This window comes from Neofelis nebulosa, chromosome 4 (assembly GCF_028018385.1).
Source record: "Neofelis nebulosa isolate mNeoNeb1 chromosome 4, mNeoNeb1.pri, whole genome shotgun sequence".
Classification (NCBI taxonomy): Eukaryota; Metazoa; Chordata; class Mammalia; order Carnivora; family Felidae; genus Neofelis; species Neofelis nebulosa.
This window is the reverse complement of record NC_080785.1, coordinates 91,966,865-91,978,778: the sequence shown is the minus strand read 5'-3', so window position 1 is coordinate 91,978,778 and position 11,914 is coordinate 91,966,865. Positions and strand designations below refer to the sequence as shown.

Below are 11,914 nucleotides of genomic sequence, written 5' to 3'. Positions count from 1 at the left end.
GGGAGTGAGAGGCAGGCTTCCTTCCAAACCTGAAGCCATTTGGAAGAGTAAAAAGACGATCAGGAGACCAGAAAAACTCTTAGCTGATCACTAGACAATGTTTGAGCACCTACTATATGTGAATCACTATGCTGGATATTGTAGGAGAGAGAGCTATGAACAAGACAGGGTCTCTGTCCTCCAATTGCATTAAAACATGCCCTTCAGAGGACACCAACTCTGTAGCAATTGTGTCACCCCAGGGACAGAATCTTACAAGCACAATGCCAGTACTCTTCAAAGTATCCTCTGCTGACCAAGCAAATCAGGAATATCAGAGCTGACTAGGAAAATGGCAGATTCCCAGACCTCTCTATTCCTGATGAATCAGAGTGTCTGGGGCCCAGGGCCAAAGGCCCTGGCTTTTAATCAAGCACTTTGAGTGATTCTTATGCACAATTTAAAATGTTAGAACTCCCACCGCTTTGTAGTAGGTACCAAATGAATTATAAAAGAAATTGCTTTTGGCTGGAGGGTGGGGATAGATAGTTTCATGGAGGAAATTTTGAACCAGGGCTTTGGCTGGATTTTGCTACCTGTGGCAAAGGGGAGGCAGTGTTCCAAGGGCAATGACTGGCTTGGTCCAAGGCACGCATGGGGGGGGGGGGGAGGGGCAGTGACTGTAGCCCAGGGAAGAACTGGCAGTTCTGAGGCTTCAGGCAGACTCACTTGCAGACCAACCAGGTGATGTGTTTTCCTTGTCCACGGCTGTCCTGCCTTCTCTCAGGCTTTCTCTTCCATGCACAACCAGGATGACGTTTGAGAAGAATTTCACCATGGAAAGCTGGTTTTGCTTTGTGCCCACTTGTCACTGAGTGAAGTAAGCTCACCGGCTTTCTGCCTTCTGTCAAGTCAGCTGTTCTCTGAATTCAAGCAGAAGTATGAGAATTTGTTGCCACTCAGGCTGGAATTTTGCCGTCCTTACCACTTGAGATACTGTGAGCTGGCTATATTTCCACATAGAAGACAGTGCACTCAATGCTACTGTCACCTAGGGTAGGTTAGGACAGTGCACTGAAACCAGGCCAGCACTTTGGCATGCCCAGATGGGTTTGCCATCTTGGGCAGCCTCTGGGGTGGATGAGTGTGGCAAGCAGCAGGAGATGAGATGTTACTAAATAGCATAAATGCCTCGACCAACTGTTGAGTCTGCACGACCAACTGTTGAGTCTGCACGTGGGTTGGTACCTCCCTAACTTGACCCTCTGGAAGTTGTCAATCAACTGAACAACAAGCATTTAATGACTGATCCTGCTGTTGACTCAGCGTTCTGTCTCCACCCCTTTCTTGATTCCTAGCTGATGCTATTTGAGGGTTATAAGGGATGAGACCTTGGTGCTCATCTCCCCATGAAGCCTGGGGCCCAGGCTCACCATTCTACAACCTCACCACTACAGCCCTGCCTCCTTTCTGGCCCCCCACCATTGTGGTATAGCAGAAAAACATGATGAGCTGGGAGTACCATATGGACACAGTGCAACAGGCAGGGGGATGTGCTGCCAAGATGTCCCTCCCAGGAAGGACTTGTGGTCCCAGCCCTGGGAGTAGTGTCTGCAGACAGTTGTCAGTCATCAGCCCTTTGGGGTCTCCCCCAGGGCCATGTCCACATCTACTGACTGACCGAGGCAGGTGTATACAAGCTTGGCCATTTGGCCCAGTGTTGGACAACACAGATGTGTTTCCCAGTCCTACTTCTGGTCCCTTCCTTCCACAGATGCTAATCCTAAAGGTATTCCCTAATAAACAACCACAACCTTAATCCATTTCGCAGTCCGCTTCCCAGAGAACCCTACTTCCAATGCATGAATTTGAATTTCAACTAATTAGGAGCGCTGCAATCTTGAGGAAGCAATAACTTATTTTCTGTTAGACTTAACTTCCATCTCTGCAAAATGGGAATAATAAATCATTTCTTCATTGGATCATTGTGAATTCACTTAGTTTAATATGGTGCAGAGTAATTACTCATAAATGTTAGATGTCATAATCTTGGGTGAGATATATAACGTCTATGAGTCTTAGATCCTTTATCTAAAAGTGAGAGTAATACCACTTACATTCAGGATTTTGGTAAGGAATGTATGTCACAACGTGTGTGTGTGTATTAGGTACTCAACAGATGCCACCCTCCCCCCAACCTCCTATCATTTTCCCTTTAAAATATCAAAAGTACCTTTATATAGTGAATTTTAAAAATAGTTCATGTTTATTTTCTTTCCCTTTATTGGTTACCCTTTACCAGAGTATAGGGTGGTTGTATTTGGAGGAGGAAAACTGAATGCAAAGCAGAAAGGTGAGGCTAGGATAGCCCTGGTTTTGTGCCTCTCTTCTCTTCCATCACAGTTCAAAGGCCAACTCTTCCAGGAAGCTCACCCTGACTGACTCAACACATTCTGCAAAGCCCACATACAAACTTTAACTCCCTTCTTCTTTCCACTTTTGTAATCCTTATTATGATATATTCCTTATTGTGATATATTATGTTAATATTGTCTCTGAGAAGTGGGGATAATATCTGTTTTTCAAAGGGAGTGCACTGGGCCGAATGCTGCTTTGTTCCCTGGGAGTGTTCTGGTTACTACACTAGTTCATAGTGATTGACTCTTACAGCAATGCTGAGTCCTCCTAGAAGCCTTGTGAGATGCTCGAGGAGTTCGTGCTGAGTTGACAAGGAATATGAGAGCCAGATGGGGTCTTCTGAGGTGCTGTGGTCCCTCCTCTTAGTCATGACGGAACTTTGTTTAGATCATCTCTCTTTAAATGATGACATTTTAAGGCTCATGTGAAATTTGGGTAGCCCCATCTTTATTGCATCTTCTCTGTTTTATAACTTGATACTCTTGTTTTGTTTCTGCTTTAAAGCTTGTTCAGTTGTAGGAACATTGTCTTACACTGACGCCTACTGGGCAGGTGGGAAATAACGGGTAACTGCAGCACTGGTGTCTAGAAACCGAAATTTTGTTTTCCTCATTGCATCGATCTTTAAGAAGCATCTTTCTTACAACTATCCTAGTTTTGAGCTTCCATTTCCCACTTCTCCTACTAAATGTAAAGGTCCATATTAGATTTTAAGTTTCTTAGGTTATGACGATTTCATCCAGTTAAAATGTTAAAAGCCCAAAAATACCTTTAATCAATGTCATTCCATAGATATATTTACCATTTCATGATGAACAATAATCACACTCATTAGATGTGACCTTAATGTTGCAAGCATTGCAGCTGTGAAAAGCTGATGTCAAGTGGGACCAATGCAGAGTATGGACATTCTTCCTCCTAGATTCCCCATTGGTGGCAGCAGTGAGGCACCCTCTAATCTGGATCAAAACACTCCACATTTAAGATACACAACAGATGAATATAGGGGAAGGGAAGGAAAAATAAAATAAAAACAGTGGGAGGCAAATGATAAGACTCTTAAATACAGAGAACAAACTCAGGGTTGCTGGCGGGGTGTTGGGGGGGGGATGGGCTAAATGGGTGATGGGCATTAAGCAGGGCACTTGTTGAGATGAGCACTGGGTGTTATATGTAAGTGATGAATCACTAAATTCTACTCTTGAAACCATTATTACACTATATGTTAACTAATTTAGATTTAAATAAAATTAAAAAAAATAAACAAAAACAAAAGCACTCCACGATGGCGGTAAGAACCATCCACGATGAATGTGGTAAATTCTTTCCTTGAAGGTTTCTCCAGGGATTAGGACCCCAGTAAAAATTCATCCAAGTGTTTCATCATCCTCATGTTACAAAACCATCTCTCTCCTGCTTTTATCTAAAAGTTTCTTTTGTTTGTTCTCCTAAGGTTTGCAAATGATTAATCAGATTCTACTCATAAACGCTTTACAAAATGTACCAGTAGGTTATATTCTCATAATTATCTCCTTACCAACCCCTTTGTTGGTACAGAGTGAGCACTTAACTGGTATCAAATGTGGTATGACGAAGTAGTAAAGAGTTTTAGAATCAGGCTGTGGTGTTACACACACACACACACACACACACACACACACACACACACACATAAATATAGGATATAAAATCTTTAAAAATATATATTAATTTTTTTAATGTTTATTTTTGAGACAGAGAGAGACAAAGCACGAGCAGGGTAGGGGCAGAGAGAGAGGGAGACACAGAATCTGAAGCAGGCTCCAGGTTTCAAGTTGTCAGCGCAGAGCCCAACAAACCATGATATCATGACCTGAGCTGAAGTTGGACGCTTAACCGACTGAGCCACCCAGGCACCCCAAAAATATTTACATATTTTTAAGTAGGCTCTATGCCCAGTGTGGGACTTGAACTCATGACCCTAAGATCAAGAGTCACGTGCTGTCCTGACTGAGCCATCCTGAAACCTTTTTCACTGTACTTTTTCTTTTGTTGATAATGTAATCACTTTGCCGCATCTACTGCGAGAATGAAGACTACTCTCGGCAATCAGACTGTCGACATTGCAGAAAATGTTGACATCACTCTAAAGGCATGCACTGTTACTGTGAAGGGCCCCAGAGGAACCCTGCAAAGGAACCTCAGTCACCTCAATGTAGAACTCAGTCTGCTAGGAGAGAAAAAGAAGAGGCTCTGCGTTGACAAATGATGGAGAAATAGAAAAGAACTGGCTCCTGTGTGCACCATCCATAGTCATGTACAGAGCATGATGAAGGGTGTTACTCTGGGCTTCCAGTACAAGATGGGGTCTGTGTTTGCTCACTTCCCCATCAGTGTTGTTCTTCAGGAATGGTTCTCTTGTTGAAATCTGAAATTCCTTCAGTGAAAAATATATCCATAGGGTTCAGATGAGGCCAGGTATTGCTTGTTCAGTATCTTGAGCCCAGAAAGATGAGTTAATGCTTGAAGGGAATGGCATTGAACTTGAATGAAACCCAGTTGCTTGATTCAGGCATGCCACAACAGTTAAAAAGAAGGATATCAGAAAATTTGGGGATGGTATCTGTGTTTCTGAAAAAGGAACAGTTCAGCAGACTGATGAATAAGATCTAAGTTGTCCAGCTACAGAAACAGCAAGAAGGCAGATGATTTTTCAGACTTACTTGTGATATTTTGAAGATGCGATAAGGAGTGCCTGGGTGGCTCAGTCGGTGAAGTGACCGACTCTTAATTTTGGCTCAGGTCTTGGTCTCACGTTTGGTAAGTCTGAGCCCATTGGGTTCTACATTGACAGCATGGAGCTTGCTTGGGATTCTCTCTTTCCCTGTCTCTCTGCCCCAACCCCCCTCTCAAAATAGATAAACTTAAAAAAATATACAATAAAAGCTGTATTAGTTTGGGGGAAAAGAATATAATCATTAAAAGTACTTTCTAGTGAGTTCTGTAGTTTTTCTCGTGTTGTATGTATACGTGTGTGTATGTATATGTATGTATGTGTGTGTATATTTGTGCATTTATACATGTAATAGACTATTATTCAGCCTTAAAAAATAAGGAACTTCTGCCATTTTTGATGACAACATGGATAAACTTGGAGGGTATGATGCCAAATGAAATAAGCCAGTGAGAAAAAGACAAATACTGCATGGTATCACTTATATATGGGATTTCAAAAAAAAGACAAAGAAGTTAGACTCATGGAAGCAGAGAATAGAATAATGGTTTCCAGTAGCTTGGAGACTGGGGAAATGAGATATTGGTCAAAGGTTACCAACTTTCAGTTATAAGATGAATGACTTCTGAGGATCTACTGTATAGCATAGTGACTATAGTTAATAATGCTGTATTGTATACTTGAAATTTGCTAAGATTTGCTAAGAGAGTGGATCTTAAATGCTCTAAACACACACACACACATACAAAGTATAACTATGTGAGGGATGGTTGTGTTAATTAGCTTGACTGTGGCAAACATTTCACAATGTGTACATATATCAGATCATGTTGTACACTATATATATATATTTATATATATTAATTATATAATTAATTAATAATAATATATATTATATATATTTATATATATATTTATTAATTATACTTCAGTAGAGCTGAAAAAGGTGAAGAGAGGAAGACAGCATCCAGGTTCTAAGCCTGATAGCATTCATTAACACATGTCTGGGAACAAATAGATCCTGGTATCATCTGGGGTTTAGAGGAGCCCTTGAGAGATTGACACCAGGTATACTTGGAAGGTGCCTGGAGCAGAGGGGACATACAAGTTCAGAGAGAGGAGAGGGAATGGATTTGTGACCCTGAGAGACAGATTTGGAGGCTCCCCCCTTCCTAACTGTGGATCTCAGGCAGTTACATTGCTTCTCTTTGCTTCAGTTTCTTCATCTGTACATGGGGATAGCACTACCACTTTGTATAGTTCTTGTGATAAATTAATAACACAGTGCTTGGCACACAGTAGGTGCCAAATTATTTCTATTTTGTTTCAAAAAGCACACCATTTGCTCATGTCTGGCCCTGTATACAGTCTGAATATCCTCTTAGTAACACTTCTTTCATGTGATAGATGCCATTTCTGGAAATCCTTAGGGCTCAAACCTTCCTCTGTTCATGTTTTCTGGTTGTCACAAATGATCTCTGTCTTTCTCTCAAACTTCTCAGACACCCTTTGGCCCTCACATTGTTTGCTTCAGACCAGAAAAAATGGTCTCGGATTTATTTGTTTAACAAATATTTTTGGGGCTCGTACAATGTGCCAGCACTAGGGGTAGAGCAGTGAGTAAAACATATGAAAATTCTTGTCCTTACAGAGCTTTTACTCCAGGAGAGGAGGATGGAAAGGCAAGTAGAGCATATGAGTTGTCAGGTGATCAAAAATTGCTAAGTAAAAAAAAGAAGGGCAAGAAAAGAGATAAGGACTCGTGTGTGTGTGTGTGTGTGTGTGTGTGTGTGTGTGTGTGTGTTGGGGGGAGATGGGTTTTCATTGCTCATAGAGCTATATGGGGGACAAGGAGCTCTGGGCTTCTTGTGCTGACAGAAAAAAAAGAGTTATAAGTATTCTGGGGTTGGTCTTGATTGTTTCGAGGAAGATAATGGTGTGAAATGGGAGGGTTGGGGAGTTGGTGGGTTGGGATCTTGTCAGAAATATTAACAGTCCCCTCTTGGTTCCTGCCAAAGGCAATGTGGAAGAGAATGTGGGGAGAACTTTCTTGATCTTATCTGGAGCTTGGAACCAGTTGGTGGGCTTCCCTTTTGATTCCCTCTGTCAGGCAGTGGGGATTTTGTAAATGTTGACTTCTTGGGACTCAGTCACTGACAAGCATTTGAAGAGAGAGGGAGAGGGAGAGAGAGAGAAGAGAAGCAGAAGGAACCTCAGATGTTACCTTCAAGGAGCCTACCCTGTTCCTTTGGAACACAAGAGATTAGTAGAGAATCTGATATAGTCCTTCAGAGGATGACTTCCTAGTCCTCTTCCTAGAGCAACTATCCTAAGGTATCATACCAAGAAATATTGGTAAGAAAATATTTAGCAAACATGGCAGAGTGGAGGGGGCATTGGCTGAGAGAGAATCTGTGTTCTCTAGGCTGCCTGACTCTTGGGCTGCTGCACTACCCCTCCAAATCTGTTTCTTTTTTTTTCTTCTCTATAATGAGGAGGCTGGCCTCTAACATCCATTCCCGATACAGAATTCCATGACTGTAAGAAGAAGTTGGAATTTTATCTCTGTTGTTGGAGTTTTCAGTAGAAAATAGAGGGCTTTAGAGCATAGATAAGAGTTTTCATTTATTTTTTCTTTTCAGTTGATTTTGGAAGAAAGGGCCTCAGGAAAGGAAGAGTTGGCTTTTGTTTTTGGTTTAGAGGTAGATTACATTTCTTGGATCTTAGCCAAACGTAACAGAGTGGATCTTTCAAAGAGTGAGAAAAATTTGGCAGAATTGCTGCCTTGATGAAGAAAGCTTTTCCACTCAGTTTTCTGGAGGAGGGAGAGAAAAATCCTGGGAAACCAACTTAAATGCCCCCATTGGGAAGATGCCTAGTCCCTCTATGTTGAATTAGATGCTCCCTCCTCTGTTTTCACAGAAAAGTAAGGAACAAGTTGGAACCAAGGGATAGCAGAAAGGCAAATGACCCCACAGAAGAGTGGCAGTGCATATAAGATGAACATTTAGGACGTGTGTGATTAATGAACAAATAAATGAAAGAATGAAAGCAAGTTAAGACCAACCAATAGGTAAGAGAAAATGGGGAAATCAGAAAACTTGACTAAATGTGGTTTATGAGAATTTAGAAAAGGAGTTATCCCCAGGACCCAACATAGCTTCACCAAGGACTGGTCTTGCCAGTAATCTCACTGGTAGGGTCTTCAGACTTGTAGGTTGGAGGATGGCTGTGGACAGAATCTATGTCAATTTCAGAAAAAATCAATTAGAGTCCCCCTTGTTTGTTTGTTTGTATTGCTTGAGATGGTGAAATGCAGACTCGATCATACTGTTAGGTTAATTTCAGCTGGTAGAAATAACTTCATTCAAATAGTGTTGATTATGCCATTTTTCTTCCTGGAATGAGGTATCAAGTTGGGCCCGACTATTCAACTTTTTTTTTAATGATTTATTTTGAAATAATTATAAATTCACAAGAAGTTATAAAAAATGTATAGAAGCATGTATGTTTCATTCTGTTTCTTTCACTGATAACATTTTGTATAACTATAATATGGTATCACAACCAGAAAATTGGTGTTGGTACAATCCACAGAATTTATTCATATTTTACCCAGTGTTACATGTGAGTGTCTTTGTGTGTGTGTTTCTGTGTGTATGTGTAGACTGTGCAACTTTATTACATGTATAATTACATGTATAAGTTAAATGTATAACATTTTCTTTTTTTTTTTTTAAATTTTTTTTTTTCAACGTTTTTTATTTATTTTTGGGACAGAGAGAGACAGAGCATGAACGGGGGAGGGGCAGAGAGAGAGGGAGACACAGAATCGGAAGCAGGCTCCAGGCTCCGAGCCATCGGCCCAGAGCCCGACGTGGGGCTCGAACTCACGGACCGCGAGATCGTGACCTGGCTGAAGTCGGACGCTCAACCGACTGCGCCACCCAGGCGCCCCAAATGTATAACATTTTCATACAGGTTTTTGAGCATAAGTTTTAATTTCTGTGGGATATATGCCCAAGGATGCACCTGGTAGGCTATAGGATAATATGTTTAGTTTTAACAATTTAGCAAATTATGGGGAACCTGAGTGTTTCAGTCAGTTGAGTGTCCAACTCTTGATTTTGGTTTGGGTCATGATCTCATGGTTGTGGGATCAAGCCTCATGTTGGGATCCATGCTGAGTAGGGAGCCTGCTTGGGTTTCTCTCTCTTTCTCCCTTAGCCCCTCTCCCCTGCTCACATGAGCTCTCTCTCTAAAATAACTATAATAAAAAAAGCAATTTAACAAATTACTATCCAAAGTAGCTGTACCATTTTACATTCCCATCAGCAATGCATGAGTGGCCTGGCTTCTAGGATTTAGTATTATTACTATTTTTAATTTTAGCCATTCTGATATGTGTATAATAATACCTCGCTGAGGTGTTTTTTTGTTTTTTGTTTTTTTGTTTTTTTGCTGAGATTTTAATTTGCATTTTCCTAATGGCTAAGATGTTGAACATCTTTTCACATGTGTATTTACTTACTCTCTGTATATACTTTTCAGTTAGATTTTTGTTCATGTCTTTGTGCATTTTCTAATTGGATCGAATTGGATTATTTGTTTCTTATTGTTGAATTTTGGGACTTCTTTTTTTTCAAGAGAATATTAAATCATTTATTGATTGCACATGATAATGGACAATACACAAGCTTTAATCCCATCTATAATTTTATCTGATACCATAATTCAATTTAGATATATTGCATAGGATGTGCCAACAATCATATTAATAACCAAATAAACTCCAGGACTTTGCTTGGGTGACCCTTTTAACGGTGAACTCCAGGTCACAACACTTTAACTGTCAGTTCAACCACACCAATGTTTGTGGAGACAATGGCTTCTGTGCCCAAGCAGGTTGCAAATAAATTTCAAATGGAACCTGGCATCACCCTGATGGAATTCTAACTTCACACTGTTGGGGTAGTTTACCAAGATGGCTTCAGAGTAGACTAACTTTACACAGCACATTTTAAAAAAGACACATTTATTCAGCGTCATGATCAGACTATTACATTTAGCAATCAACAGCATGGGTGCAAAAAAAAAATCTACATTAAAACCCTTTGTTGGAATGCTTTAAACTTTGCACAGAACAGAAACTAAAATAACCTGTTATACAATTAGTTACAAATACAGTCCTCGAGTCTTTTGCCCATACACATGAGTATTGTCTAACACATGTCTTCTTTGTAGCAGCTAGGCCCTGCCACCACTGTGCTTGGCTGAGTTCACAAATCTGTTGTAACCTGTAGCTTTTCTGTCACTTCTCTGGCTCTCCTCTCCTGCTAAGCTTTGTGTCCTGGCAGTAATTAAAACCTTCTGCCACCGCCATAGCTACTGCTGCTGCTGGAACCGCCATAGCCACCTTGGTTTCGTGGTTTGGCAAAGTATTGGCCTCCACCACCATAGGGGCCAGAGCTTCTGCCTCCAAAATGTCCTCCTTTCATGGGTCCAAAATTTGAAGATTGATTGTTGTAATTGCCAAAATCATTATAGCTTCCACCACCTCCAAAGTTGCTTCTATCGTTAGCAAATCCGTTATAGCCATCCCCACTGCCACCATATCCACCACCACCTCGACTGCCACCAAAGCCACCTCGCCCACTGAAGTTTCCTCCATGGCCAAAGTTGTCATTCCCACCAAAACCACCTCCACGACCACCACCGAAGTTCCCAGAACCACTTCCACCACTTTGGCTGGAAGAAGCACTAGCCATCTCTTGCTTAGATAAAGCTTTCCTTACTTCACAGTTGTGGCCATTCACAGTATGGTATTTTTGAATGACAATCTTGTCTACAGAGTCATGGTCATCAAATGTTACAAAGGCAAAGCCTCTCTTTTTGCCATTGCCTCGGTCTGTCATGATTTCAATCACTTCAATTTTCCCATACTGTTGAAAATAATCTCTTAGATGATGTTCTTCAGTGTCTTCTTTAATGCCACCGACAAAAATCTTTTTCACAGTTAAGTGGGCACCAGGTCTTTAAGAATCTTCTCTCGAGACAGCCCTCTTTGGTTCTTCAACTCTTCCATCCACCTTGTGTGGCCTTGCATTCATGGCTGCATCCACCTCTTTCCACAGTGGCATAGGTGACAAACCCACAGCCTCTGGAGCACTTGGTGTTTGGATCTCTCATTACCACACAGTCCGTAAGCGTTCCCCACTTACGGGGAAGCTCAAAATGGCTCCTCAGACTCCCATTGGTTGTTTCAAAGCTCAAACCTCCGATGAAAAGCTTCCGCAGCTGTTCAGGCTCTTTGGGAGACTCTGACTTAGACATGACGGCAGTGGGAGGGGAGACTTTCACGATGCTTACTCAGCTACATCCACGGGTGGAAAGGAGTAATCTTGAGACTTCTTTATATATTCTAGAAACAAGTCCTTTATCAGACACCTGATTTGCAAATATTTTCTCCCAGTGTATAATTGATCTTTGTAATCCTCCTAACAGTGTCTTTTACAGAACAGAAGTTTTACATTTTGATGAGGTGCAATTTATCAAGTTTTCCTTTAGTGGATCATGCTTTTGTTGCAAATCTAAAATTTCTTCACCTAATCATGAAGATGTTCTTCCATTTAATTTGTAAAAGTTTTATCATTTTATGTTTTACATCTATGTCCATAATCCACTACAGGTTAATATGTTCAACTTAAAATTTTTTGGTAATATTTATTTATTTTTGAGAGAGAGAGAGAGAGAGAGAAGTGGGGGTGGGGGCAGAGAGAGAGGAAGACACAGAATTCAAAGCAG

General features: G+C 41.0%; 2 pseudogenes; one reads left to right on the top strand and one right to left on the bottom strand.

Moving 5' to 3' along the window:
• The first annotated feature begins 4,465 nt into the window (after positions 1–4,465).
• On the top strand, positions 4,466–5,276 carry LOC131511002 (large ribosomal subunit protein uL6-like; annotated as a pseudogene).
• A 4,516-nt stretch (positions 5,277–9,792) lies between these two features.
• On the bottom strand, positions 9,793–11,464 carry LOC131510998 (heterogeneous nuclear ribonucleoprotein A1-like; annotated as a pseudogene).
• Between the last annotated feature and the right edge of the window lie 450 nt (positions 11,465–11,914).